Source organism: Somniosus microcephalus, chromosome 10 (assembly GCF_052327205.1).
Source record: "Somniosus microcephalus isolate GS21.2 chromosome 10, FLI_Smic_1.0, whole genome shotgun sequence".
NCBI classification, from domain to species: domain Eukaryota; kingdom Metazoa; phylum Chordata; class Chondrichthyes; order Squaliformes; family Somniosidae; genus Somniosus; species Somniosus microcephalus.
Genome location: NC_140996.1, coordinates 114,306,992 through 114,321,753, shown reverse-complemented (window position 1 = coordinate 114,321,753; position 14,762 = coordinate 114,306,992).

Sequence of the window (14,762 nt, the reverse complement as noted above, 5' to 3'; positions counted from 1 at the left end):
CCTCCTGGATCCAGCAGTCGCCACCTTGCTTTAACTGCCGAGTTTTACAAATTTGTAAAAACAAAATGGAGGTCTCATTATAATATTTAAATTGCTGTCCCGCCTCCTGGGAGTGGGTTGGCTGCCCGACCCCGTCCTGCTTCGCATCCCATCTCCGTTAAAACCGGAAGTGGGCGGGTTGAGGCGGGTTCAGGTCAGGAATCTGATTTTTAACAATTTAACTATCCCCACGCTCCAAACTGACCCTTTTTTTAGGTTAAAATTCTCCCCATAGTTACTCTTGGCACTGGCATGACTGAGAGACATTAAACAACGCCACCTCACCCATACTAGCAGGGTTATAATTGTAACATTTGCATATTGAATTATCATTGGCCCGCAGGCATCTGTAAGGAATACCTATTATATTCACATGTGATCACATGCTGAGTTGTCATTGGCCTGCAGACATCTGTAAGGACTACTATTGTATGGAAGACCCAGGCTAGGGGTCCTAATGCCAGGCTTTTTTCCACTGTGCTGCTATGAGTAAGATCAGACCTAATGCTTAATAAAAGAGTTAAACTGTAATACTCCGTTGTCCAGCAAGTTATTATTTTTATACAAAGTGTGCAAAACAAGACATGGTGTCAGAAGTGGGATTTGAAATGGACATCGTTGGAGCTCCCTTGCCTCGAATGGATTGGGAATCTTTGAACTTACGTGGAGAATGGCGCAAGTTCAAGCAACACGTGGAGTTGATGTTCTCGGGTTCGCTGAAAAGCAAAGGGGAGGAAGAAAGATGCAGTTACCTACTCCTGTGGATCGGAGAAAAAGGGAGAGACATTTTTAACACATGGTCTCTCACCACGGATGAAGCAAAGGTACTGAAAAGTTATTTTGACCGTTTTGAATCATATGTGATGCCCAAGAGAAATATGATATTCGCTAGGTACAAGTTTCAGGAAAAAGTACAAGGAGCTAGTGAGTCGTTTGAACAGTTCGTGACTGAGTTAAAACTGCTGGGAAAATACTGTGAATATGCAGATAAAGATGAGATGGCCAGAGACAGCATCGTGTTTGGAATACATTCTGCTAAAGTGAGAGAGAAACTTTTGAATGTTGGGTCCGGGCTAATGCTGGACAAAGCCATGGACATAGTTAGATCGCACGAGATAGCCCAAGCACAGTTGAAAACCATAACCAGCACCACGAGCAGCTCGCATGAACAGACAGTGCACACAGTTAATAGACACACACGAAAGAACACTGCCCAGAGAGCGTGTTTCAGAACAGAAAGAACAGAGAGAGTTCTAAAAATGAGCGACACAGACATAAAACGCTTCAAAAACTGTGGATAGTGTGGAAACAAGATGCATGGAGAAAAGGAGCACTGCCCTGCCAAAGGAAGGCAATGTGCTAAATGTGGTAAACAGAGCCACTTTGCTAAAGTTTGCATGACTGTTTTCGGAATAGCAGCACACACAGTGAGTGACAGCTAAATGCCAGATAGAGAGCTAAATGCAGAGGAACAGTTTATTGATTCTGTGTCACTGAAAAAACAGATTTCAGAGACTGAGCAAGCCTTTGCAGATATTGAGATAGGAAAACAGGGCACAGAGCTTAGGTTTAAACTAGTCACTGGAGCACAGGTTAATGTAATTCCTCTGAGTGAGTATCACAGCTTGAAGGATGAGTGTGAGCTACAGCTCACCTCATGCAGACTGACCAGCTATGGGGGTGAGCAGCTCATTGTAAAAGGCACATGCGTGATGAAATGCAAGTACAAAGAAAGCGACATGATGTTGGACTTTTACATTGTTGACACTCGAGCACCTCCAGTGCTAGGTCTAAAGGCATGTTTAGACATGGACCTCGTCAAGCTAGTGCTATCATTGACAGCAGCAGTTAAGAAGCAGACAGTCATGGAGGAGTTTGCTGACGTTTTCAAAGGAATCGGACTATTTCCAGGTGAATGCACTATTCACCTTGACCCAGCAGCAACCCCGGTGGTTTGCCCACCGAGAAGGATACCCCTTGCTCTACGTAGCCGCCTGAAGGAGGAGCTGCAGAGCATGGAGAATACAGAAATCATTGTCCGGGAAACAGAACCAACAGAGTGGGTCAACACGTTAGTAATGGTTGAGAAACCACGTACAGGCAAGCTCAGAGTCTGTCTCGACCACAGAGATTTGAACAAGGCTATCAAATGCCCTCACTACCCTCTACCAATTCTAGATGACATCACACTCAAGCTAGTGGGAGCACGTTACTTCACTGTAATGGACGCACGATCAGGATACTGGACTATCAAGCTCACGGAAGAGTCATCTAAGCTAACAACGTTCAACACACCATTTGGACACTACCGATTTCTGCGTTTACCATTTGGTCTTATCTCAGCTCAGGATGAATTCCAGCGGAAGATAGACGAAACCTATGAAGGCCTCGACGGAGTAGTCGCAATCGTAGACGACATCCTCATCTTTGGCAGGAATAGAGAGGAACATGACAGGAACCTCCGTGCGATGCTACAAAGATCACAGGAGAAAGGTATCTGGCTCAACCCCGAGAAAATCATAATCGGATCCACCGAGATCAGTTATTTCGGGCATCGCCTCTCAACTGATGGCATTAAGCCGGGTCCAGAGAAAATCTCCGCCATCAAGAAGATGGAGCCGCTGAAGAACCGCACAGAGCTAGAGACAGTACTAGGCATGGTTAACTACTTAGCCAAGTTTGCCCCGAGCCTCTCCGAAATCAACGCACCCATGCATCAGTTGCTCAAACAATCCAATGAGTTCCTGTGGGACAAACAACATGACGCAGCATTTCAGAAAATAAAAGACCTAATCACCAGAGAAACAGAACCAGTTCTTGCCTACTTCGACCCCAACAAAGAGCTCAGACTACAAGTGGACGCGTCAAAGTACGGACTACGCGCAGTATTACTGCAAGAAGGAAAGCCCATTGGCTATGCTTCCAGATCTCTCACAGACAGTGAAATCAACTATGCTCAAATCGAGAAAGAGCTATATGCAATTCTGTTTGGATGTAAGCGTTTCCACCAGTACGTCTATGGCCTACAAGTCATTGTGGAATCCGACCACAAGCCCCTTGAGTCAATCATGAGGAAACCACTAGCCGCAGCCCCACCAAGGCTACAGAGAATGATCCTTCAGCTACAGAAGTATGACTTCACAATCATTCACCGTCCAGGCAAAGACATTCCTGTCGCAGACACGCTCTCCAGAAAGTCTCTTAGCTACCAGGACAGCAGCCTCAGTGAAGGCATGGATGTGCAGGTGCACATGGTGTACAACAGCTTACCTGTGAGTGACTCAAAACTGAAGGAGATCTGAGCAGGAACAGAGAAAGATGCACAACTCACACTGCTGAGCAAAGTCATACATGAAGGATGGCCTGAGGAAAGAAGGAAATGCCCTATAGGGCATATCTGAATTCTGGAACCACAGAGACGAACTGTCACAAATCAACAGAATCATCTTCAAAGGGGAGAAAATCATAATTCCTACCAGTCTCAGAGAAGAGATGTTAACAAAAATTAATGCTGGACATATGGGCATGGAAAAATGCAAACAAAGAGCACGTGACATTGGCCCCGACTTTCTGGCCACCATCGGGCGGCTTTTCATGCGGCCGGGGGCCAAAAATCGGTGAAAAAACGGGTCGGGACCCCCCCGCCTGATTTCCCGCCCCGTCCGACTTTCGGACTGCCATTTCCGCGTGCCCCGCTTCAGTCCCGGCCGCCGCTGGCGGGACTGGTCATCGGAGCACTAACAAGCAATTATCTGCTTGTTGAAGTGGATTTTCCCGTGCCGTTGTGACTTTGGGGCTTTCCCCACCTGAAACCCGCCTGCGGGGAACCCCGCCGCTGAGAGCTGGCGTGAAAACAGCTGGCTTGCTTGCTTGCAGCAGCAGGTCGCTGAGGGCTGAAGAGATTTAAATAGGCAGCATTTGCAGGCTGCAGGACCTTGTTGATCAAGGCTAGGGGGGACTTTTTGAAGCCTTAGGAGCAGCTGTAGAAAGTTGGAGCCTCACACACTTCTCCAGTGTGATCTCCTGGGAAGCCCCTTTCATCACTCTAACTCAGCAGCTCCTCAACGGAGGCATCTGCCAGAAGCATGGGAGGCCTTTGGTACATTCCCTTCCTGGCATTAGAGGATCTCCAACAGCAGAGGCGGCAGCAGCAGAACCAGGAACAGCAGGATGAGCACCAGGAGCACCAGGCTGCTGCTCACTCACCTGAAGCTGCACAGGCCAGAAGGGGCCAGCACTTGGAAGTGGCTTGAGAGCACCTTACTGTGTTTTAGGGGGCCAGTGGGACCCGTTTCTGCACTGGCAGTCCTACTCAGAAGGACTTCCATGAAGATCTGGTTTCTCTGTTCAACAGATGGCCAACGCTCCTCAAGAGATGTCATTCTCTTATGAGCACTCACCATGTTTTCCGTACCCTGGCGAGTTATCTCCTCCATGGAGGTTGCCAACCTTTCCATGGTGATGCGTTCATGCGCCAATGACTCCACAAAGGCTCTGCTCATGGTTGCTATGGACTCCTCCATTCGCTCCACACTCGCAGCGACCCTGGAGACAAAACCTGCCAGAGACTCCTGCATCTGTGCATGGAGATCCATCACCTCTTCTCTTGCGGATGGACCCAGAGGCAGAGGGTCGTCATGCAGCACAGCTGAGCTGAGCTGGCAGAGTCCTGCGCCCTCCGACGAGGACTCTCCACTGCTGTCCCTGTCTCCAGAATCTGCTGAGGCTCACTTGTGAGCTGCGAAACAGCAGGTGACAACACTACTCTATGTCCCAAAGGTCCCCCCGAGGTGTGAGTGTCTGCGCTGGTGCTGGGTGCGCTTACTTCTGCTGGCACTGTGCCCTCAGAGGTTGGAGCTTCCTCTGAGGAGTCTGGCTGCACAGCCTCTTCCTCCTCCACAGTGAGGACGGGGGCTCTGGATGGTACTGTGGGGGAGTAAAGGAAGGAGATAGAGATGTAATGCCAAGGTTCTTCTGGTGATTCCCAGCAAGTTGTCATCTGCTGACACCTGCATCCATGCAGCATTGGTCTCAGTGGGAGGCCTCTTCCTCCCTGACCTAGTGAAGAGGACCTCCCTGTGGGCCCTAACCCCATCCAATAATGCCTGCAGTGAAGCCTCATCAAATTTGAAGGCAGCTCAGCCTCTGCCGCTGGAAGCAGCTGGTGCAGGCTCCTCTGCCATTGTGCAAGAGTGGTTGAGAAGCCTGCAGAGGTGGAGAAGCTTACTGGACACTTTGAAAGCACCATGAATGATGACATCATAGTGTGGGGATTTCTGACTCGAATTGGACAAGGCTAAGCAGGTGCAAGGCTTCCCGCATGCTGGGAATTAATTGGCCACTTGAGGGTAAATTGCGTGGAGCTGGCTGACACTTTTTTATGTGTGTCAGAAACCCCACATTCGGGGAAATCCGACCATTCCCCACACAAGCCGAAAATCGGGGCCATTATGTTTTGGCCCGGAATGTGCAAACACATTGAGGACATTGTCGGAAAATGTTCCATTTGTCTAGAACGCCGCCCATCAAATGTAAAAGAGCCCATGATACCTCACTGTATCCCAGACAGGCCCTGGCAGGTCGCGGCAACGGATCTGTTCACATGGAACAACAAGGACTACATAGTGACTGTTGATTACTACAGCAGATTTTTTGAACTGGACAAGCTTCACAGCACCCCATCTGCAGCTGTGATCCACAAACTAAAGGCAGCCTTTGCCAGGCATGGCATGGTAGTGACTTTAGTTTCAGACAATGGCCCCCAACACAAATCAAAAGAGTTCGAGTCGTTTGCCAAGCCGTGGGATTTCACACATGTCACATTAAGCCCACATTACCCTCAAAGTAATGGCCTTGCTGAAAAAACTGTCCAGATTGCAGAAACACTCATGGACAAAGCCAAAGCAGACAAAAGAGACCCCTACATCAGTCTCCTTGAGTACTGCAACACTCCGGTTGACAACTTCAAGTCACCAGCACAGCTGTTGATGAGCCGCAGACTTCGCTCAATCCTTCCAAGCACCAACCAGCAGCTGCAGCCAGAGGTCGTCAGCTGCAAGCAAGTGCATGCAAAATGTGTACAGAGACAGCAACACCAAAGGAGATACTATGACAGGTCAGCTAGACTACTGCCGCCACTGCACAATGTGGCGCCACAGAATCCAGGAGCATGACTACTGGAAGCCAGCAGTCATCATCCAGCCAGCTGACACTGAGCGATCGTATCACGTCCGCACCCCAGAAGGACAGGTGTACCGCCACAATCGCAGGCACCTCCTGAGCACCATGGAACAACACTGTCATTCCGACGAGAGGATCAGTTCAACAGAGTGTGATGAACAGAGCAATACACAAAACACATCATACTTACCTGAACCTAAACCTGAACCTGAATTGTTGACCAATTCAGGAGCATGCTCAGTTTCATACCACACAAGGTCGGGATGAGAGGTCAAGCCTAGAGTTTTCCTTGACTTGTGAACTGTCAAAGGGTGTAGGCAGATCGCTGCCCTAAAAAAAACACTGTATATCGTTATTGAAATGTTGAGATGTTTTCAATGCTAGTTAAATGCTGAGTTTACTTATATGTTTATGCTACCAAGAACACTATGTAGAAGAAAGGTTTAAAAGTAATGCATAACATTTTTCTTTTAAAAGATAGGGAATGTAACATTTGCATATTGAATTACCATTGGCCCGCAGGCATCTGTAAGGAATACCTATTATATTCACATGTGATCACATGCTGAGTTGTCATTGGCCTGCAGGCATCTGTAAGGACTACTATTGTTTGGAAGACCCAGGCTAGGGGTCCTAATGCCAGGCTTTTCCCCACTGTGCTGCTATGAGTAAGATCAGACCTAATCTATATATATAAAGCGGCTCTTCTGTCTGTCTGTCTGTCTGTCTGTCTGTCTGTCCGCCTGGTCTCTATACGTTTGGAAGTTACAGAGCGTACCGACGCGCGCGTCGCCTCAAAAGAAAGCTTGCGATTCCGGACCGGTCATCGGCGTATTTACGTTTCGGCCGGACAAAAATCCCGCCCGCGGTATCCCAAAAACGTTCAGCGTTCCGCTCATTAGCATCTCATTAGCGACCGTGTGACGTCGAGGTCTTCCTACAGTTGAGTGTCGAGTGACTCGACGATTGACCAATCCTACGCTTCGGTGACCTGACCGGTCGACCAATCGGTGCGTGTGTGGGCGGGCCTTATCCTTCTGAACCGAGGTGAGTGGCCGCCATCTTGATTTTCCACGATTTTTTCCCCCACACTTTCTGTGTGTTAGGGAACTAAGGTAAATATTTCAATTATGTGTTAGGCAATTAATTAACAATTTATTTGAGTTTTATATTGTGTTTAGCAACCCCCCCCCCTCCTCCTCACCCTCGCGCAGGGGGGACTCGGGGCCTGAAGCTGAAAAAATTTATCTCTCTCTCTCTCTTTCTTCCCTCTCTCTCTCTCCTTCTCCTCTTCCCTCTCTCTCCTTCTCCTCTTCCCTCTCTCCTCTTCCCTCTCTCTCCTTCTCCTCTTCCCTCTCTGTCTCTCTCTACTTCCCCCTCTCAGGTGTCGCGGACGGAGCGCGGGCGCGCCGCCCGAAGTTTCCTGCTCGCTAACGGCCTTGCCGGCTCCCGCGGGCCGCTCGCACTGACCGCGCATGCACCGCCCGCACTCACCGCGCATGCGCCGCCCACACTCACCGCGCATGCGCTGCCCGCCCGCCCGCAGCGGCCGTCCATCAGCCGCGCGATACGCGGGGGACCTCAGCAACGGCACCGGACCTCAGGCGCTAGGCAGGGGGAGGGGCCGGAGAGAGGGACAGAGGGGAGTGGGGGAGGAGGGGAGTGGGGGAGCGGGGGAGGAGGGGAGTGGGGGAGCGGGGGAGGAGGGGAGTGGGGGAGCGGGGGAGCAGGGGAGGGGAGGAGGGGAGCGGGGGAGGAGGGGAGCGGGGGAGGAGGGGAGCGGGGAGGGGAGAGGGAGGGAAGGGAAGGGAGGGGAAGGGAGGGAGGGGAGGGAGAGAGGGGAGGGAGAGGGGGAGGGATAGGACAGGGAGAGGACATGACAGGGAGAGGGGGGACACACAGGGGCAGGGAGACCAAACGCCCCAAAATTGCCCTCGCGCCCCAAAATTGCCCTCGCAATGCGGGGCTCCCCAGCTAGTGCTTAATAAAAGAGTTAAATTGTAATACTCCGTTGTCCTGCAAGTTATTATTTTTGTACAAAGTGTGCAAAACAAGACAATAATAACCTGTAGCAATGTACTCTGGAACTCACACACCACACCCATGCTTAAAGTTACACAGTGAGACGCTGAGTTTTGGAGAAAACTGAAGTGCCCAGTGCGTCTGATTGTTTTATTAGATGTATACAGTTTAATCCATTTACTGACATGCATCTAGCAGCTCAAGGGGAGAGGGGGTTATTCAAACTAATAAGTAGATAGAATTGCAAAATACTGCGGATGCTGGAAATCTGAAATAACAACAGAAAATGCTGGAAATACTCAGCAGGCCAGGCAGCATCCGTGGAGAGAGAAACAGAGTTAACGTTTCAGGTCTGGGACCCTCCATCAGAACTGGAAAAAGCTGGAAGTGTAACAGATATTAAGCAGGTGCAGAGACAGGGGGGGTGGGGGGGTTAGGAGGGGAGGAAGAAATAGAAAGAACATCCTGTACTTTTGTAAGAGGCAGGAAAGATAAAATGTTGCAAATGGGAATGGCAAAAATCATACTGCATGAAAAATGGGGGCAGGGATAATTATCTGAAATTGTTGAACTCAATGTTGAGTCCGGCAGGCTGCAAAGTGCCCAATCGAAAGATGAGGTGCTGTTCCTCGAGCTTACGTTGAGCTTCATTGGAACAATGCAATAGCCCGAGGACAGAGAGATCAGAGTGGGAGTGAAGCGGTGAACCAAAGTGACAGGCGACAGGAAGCTCAGGGCCACCCACAGGGACCGAACAGAGGCGCTCCGCAAAGCGGCTGCCCAATCTGCGCCTGGTCTCCCCAAGGTAGAGGAGACCGCATCGCGAGCAGCGAACACAGTACACCAATCTGCAAGAAGCACAAGTAAATCGCTGTTTCACCTGGAAGGGTTTCCCAGGGCCCTGGACAGTGGGAAGGGAGGAGGTAATAGAACGTGTCCGTTCTATTTCCCGCACTTCTGCTCTCACCCCTGCCCCTCCCTCCCAGAACCACGATAGGGTTCCTCTTGTCCTCACCTTTCACCCCACCAGCCTCCACATTCAACGGATCATCCTCCGCCATTTCCGCCACCTCCAACGTGTTCCCACCACCAAACACTGTAATGTATGTAATGTATATATACCTTAAGGGAGAGAACTACTTTTTACAGCTCCCGTATACTGTAGTACCGGCAGTGACCACACCTGTATATAAACCCTGAGTAGTGATCTGTACAGTTAGTTCTAGAGTAACCCTCATTCAGTAAACACCTGTTGAATCGTTCCCTGCAGTCTGTTGTCTGATTATTGAAGGACACAACATTAAGATACACGGATCTAACATTGGCGACGAGCAGATTTGAACCTACCTGCAACTCTGCATCACCTCCCAGGGATTCGCTCCTGGAGAACAGTGGAAGAAGGTCGAGTCCAGAAGCACGGGCGTTGACACGGGCAACCGCCCAGTCATCCGGCGGAGATTTGAGCATCGCAGGGGAGGCTGTCGAGAGCCAGGCTTGGCTTTCCAGTCACGGTGGTCCAGCAAAACAGGCTGGCAACAGGTACTGCGCAGATCCTTTCCGGACAGCGACGGGCTAGAGCCCGACCGAGTGGCACAGAAAAAGGCCGAGCAGCGTCATCGGGGGAGAGAGGCGCGCAGGAAAATGCGCAGAGCGCAGCCGGTGTTCAGGACCGAGCAGCGTCAACGGGGGAGAGAGGCGAGAGATAGCAAAGTGCAGCTGGTGTTCAAGGGCTGAGCAGCGTCAACGGGGGAGAGAGGCACGCAGGAAAATGCGCAGAGTGCAGCCGGTGTTCAGGACCGAGCAGCGTCAATGGGGGAGAGAGGCGAGAGAGAGCAGAGCGCAGCCGGTGTTCAAAGGCCGAGTAGCATCAATGGGGGAGAGAGGCGCGCAGGAAAACGCAAGGCGCTGCCATTGCCACGAGGACCGCAGAGAGCGGCATTGGCAGCAGCGCAGGAGCTGCGCACGAAACCCACAGGGCGTCACCATTTGCCACGAGGACCGCCGAGAGTGGCATTGGCAGCAGCGCGGGCGACGCCATTTTAAGCCGCAGCGGGGAAGAAAAGAAAGCGTGGGAGACGCCATTTTAAGCCAGTCTAACCACAACCAAAAATGCCGAAGAGTGGCAGTATCACAGCGTTCGACAATGAAGTCGAAGATTGGACGACATATGTCAAACGCATAGATGTATACTGCAAGGCGAATGAAGTGCCAGATGACAAGAAAGCGCTGGTATTGTTGAATTCAATGGGTGCAAAAACGTATGGCTTACTACAAAACCTAGTAACCCCAGAGAAGCCAGTAGAAAAGGATTTTGAAAACACAGTGTCAATCCTACAGGACCACTTAAACACCACACCGCTGCTGATAGCAGAAAGATTTAAGTTTCACAAAAGGACCCAGCATAAAGATGAAAGTAATGCTGAGTATTTAACGGAACTGCGCAAGCTATCGAAACACTTCCAGTTTGGAACGGGACTAGCAGATACTTTAAGGGACAAGTTTGTGTGTGGGCTTCAAAGTGAAGGAACCCAGAAACGGCTTCTATCAGAAAAGGATCTTACGTGGGACAAGGCTTTCAGCATTGCAGTATCACATGAAGGAGCAGCACGGGGCGCTGCAGAGATACAACGGAGACTGCAAGAATATGGCACAAATGAAATGTCATACGGAACAGTGAAGTGCTATCGCTGTGGCAGAAAAACACACGACCATAATGATTGCTGGTTCAAGGACAAAGTGTGCAGTGTGGAAAAGTAGGACACATAGCAAGAGTCTGCAGGTCGGGAAAGAAAACCAGCAGCAAGAAATCTCCACAGGAGAAGTACAAGAAGGTACATAAGGTGACGGAGAGTAGTTCAGACAAACAGAAGAGTGATACAGACTCCGGAAGCAAGGAGCTGGGTTGTCTGAAACTACATAATGTGATCAAAACGGAGGATCACCAAACTATCTGGGTCACGCTCAAGATAGCAGGAGTCCAAGTGAAAATGGAATTGGACACAGGATCAGCCCTAACAGTCATAAATCGAAGGGACTATAAGCAGCTATTCTCGCATATACCCTTGAGAGATACAAAGATTGTCTTGAAGACGTACACGGGGCAAAAAGTCTACCCCAAAGGAAAATTAAGGGTGAACGTTATATATAACGGCAAGGAAACACCAAAAATGGACCTATATGTATTGCCAGATGGAGGACCACCACTACTAGGATGTGAATGGATCCGGAAGATACAGCTAGATTGGCATTCCATACAAGCACTGACTGTAGATGCCAAAAAGGATGACGACGTCACACCTGGACGACTGTCAAAAATGCTAACTGATGCACAAGAAGTGTTCCAGCAGGGACTCGGAACACTAAAAGGCATAACAGCGACGATCAAAATGGAGGAAAATGCAAGCCCAAAGTTTTTTAAGGCCAGACCGGTACCTTATGCGATCCGCCCAGCCGTCGAAACAGAGCTGGAAGGTTTGGAATGTTCAGGAGTACTGTCCAAAGTGGACTGGAGTGAGTGGGCTACACCCATCGTTCCTGTAATGAAGAGGTCATTGAGTAATACGCCTGGGGAATCAAAGAAGGTTCGCATCTGTGGGGACTTTAAGGTGACAGTGAACCCAGTCCTTCACACTGTACAATATCCGCTTCCGCGGATTGAAGATATTTTCGCCTCGCTATCTGGAGGGAAGCTGTTCACTAAGATTGATCTGGCCCAGGCGTACCTGCAAATGGAGGTAGAAGAAGCCTCGAAACAGTACTTCACGATCAACACTCATAAAGGTCTCTACCAATACAACCGGCTGGTGTTCGGGGTAGCATCAGCTCCGGCTATTTGGCAAAGGGCAATGGAACAGGTCCTGCAAGGGATTCCAGGGACCCAGTGTTATTTGGACAACATCCTGGTCACGGGCACAAATGACAGTGATCACCTCGCCAACCTGGAGCAGATGCTGACTAGATTGAAGGAATATGGGCTCCGAGCTAATCGCCACAAATGCGAGTTTTTCCAGAAGCAGATCTCGTATTGTGACCACGTTATTGATAAAGAGGGGTTACATAAGTCCCCTGAAAAGATTGAGGCAGTAGTCAAGGCTCCAGCAACGGAAAATGTGTCACAACTGAGGTCGTTCTTCGGGCTGGTGAACTATTACCATAAGTTCTTGCCGAATTTGTCTACCGTAATACACCCACTGAACACCCTACTGCAAACGGGGGTACCATGGAAGTGGAGTGACGAATGTAAACGAGCTTTCCAGAAGAGCAAAGCATTGATCACATCAAAAGAGGTGTTGGCTCATTTCAACCCAGCACTACCAATTCGGTTGGCGTGTGATGCATCACCCTATGGCATTGGAGTGGTGCTGTCGCACAAATTCCCGGACGGCTCGGAGAGGCCAGTAGCCTTTGCGTCTCGGTCACTAACCTCAGCCGAGCGTAACTACGCCCAGATTGACAGGGAGGCCCTCAGCCTAGTGTGGGGAGTGAAAAAGTTCAATCACTATCTGCACGGGCAGAAGTTCACCTTGCTGACTGACCACCAACCACTTGTCTCCATCTTTAATCCAAAGAAGGGCGTTCCGGTGATGACTGCGCAACGGCTACAAAGATGGTCCCTTTTTCTAGGGGCGCACCAATATGAAATTGAGTATAAGGGCACGAAACAGCATGGAAATGCTGATGGGCTATCACGCCTGCCACTGCCTATTGCGGAGGAAGCACCAGCAGTGGATCCTGTCGAAATATTTCATTCGACTATAATTGAATGCTTGCCAGTAACTAACGCTGGCATAGAGAAGGAGACCCGAAATGACCCGACACTGTCTCGGGTATATGATTTGACGGTGAAGGGATGGCCAGCACATGGCGACTCACTGTTGCCAGCATTCTCATCCAGAAGAGAACAGCTGTCAGTATGCCAGGGGACCTTGATGTGTGGATCCCGAGTGGTAATTCCACCCAAGTTAAGGGAGAGAGTGCTCAATGAGCTTCACGAAGGTCATCTGGGATGGGTGAAAATGAAAAGCCTTGCTAGGGCTTATGTGTGGTGGCCGGGGATCGATCAGCAAATCGAGGACCTGACAAAGAGCTGCTCAGGATGCCAGAAGGTCCAAAATGCACCACCACATGCCCCTCTACACCCATGGGAGTGGCACTCATCTCCATGGCAACGGGTGCATATTGATTTTGCTGGTCCATTCATGGACTCAATGTTTTTAATAGCCGTGGATGCGCACTCGAAATGGCCTGAGGTGATCAAAATGTCCTCCACCACCACGGAGAAAACTATTGCAGTCCTACGGACAATTTTTACCAGGAACGTCTTGCCAGAGCAGATTTGCTCTGATAACGGACCACAGTTTGTGTCCGAAGAGTTTCGAAGATTTATGAAAAGGAATGGGATAAGGCATTACACATCCGCCCCGTATCATCCAGCCACAAATGGATTGGCTGAGAGGTTTGTACAAACCTTTAAAAAAGCAGTAAATGCCATGTGCGATGACGACATTCCACTGCAGCATAAGGTGGACAATTTCCTGTTAGCCTACAGAAATGCGACACATGCAGTCACCAACCAGGCCCCGGCCATGATGTTCTTTAACCGAAGGTTGAGATCTCGTCTGGATTTGCTCAGACCAAGTGTACGAAGAGATGTTGAGAGTAAGCAATTCCAGCACATCAATGAGAAGCCGACAAGGAGCTTCAATGTAGGGCAACCAGTCTTGGCCCGTGACTACCGAACAGAGAAATGGCAACCAGGAACGATATGCACACGCCATGGGCCACTAATGTACACAGTGGATGTTGGGGAGAACATTGTGAGACGCCATGCTGACCAGATCCTAGAGTCACAGGAACGAGTCAACCCCATGTCTCAGCCATACGTACCTGGTAAGGAACCCGACGTACAGGTCGCATCTACCTCAGAAACAATAGCATTGGAAGCTGATGAATCAACTGACGACAGGGTGCTAGAATCGCCTCCGCACCAAGAGCGAGACACTCGGGAAAGGCATTATCCAGAAAGAATCAGGAAGCCTCCCCAGAGACTGAATATATGAATGGACTATTTTCATATAACATTGTATATTAAAAATGTTAATTGTTAAATGAGTATTATGGTACTGTTAATCTAAAAGGGGAGGAATTGTAATGTATGTAATGTATATATACCTTAAGGGAGAGAACTACTTTTTACAGCTCCTGTATACTGTAGTACCGGCAGTGACCACACCTGTATATAAACCCTGAGTAGTGATCTGTACAGTTAGTTCTAGAGTAACCCTCATTCATTAAACACCTGTTGAATCGTTCCCTGCAGTCTGTTGTCTGATTATTGAAGGACACAACATTAAGATGCACGGATCTAACAAACACATCTTCTCCTCACCTCCCCTTTCAGCATTCCGAAGGGACCGCTCCCTCCGCGACACCCTGGTCCACTCCTCAATCAACCCCAACAGCCCTGCTCCTTCACCTGGCACCTTCCCGTGCAAGCGCAGGAGATGCAACACATGCCCTTT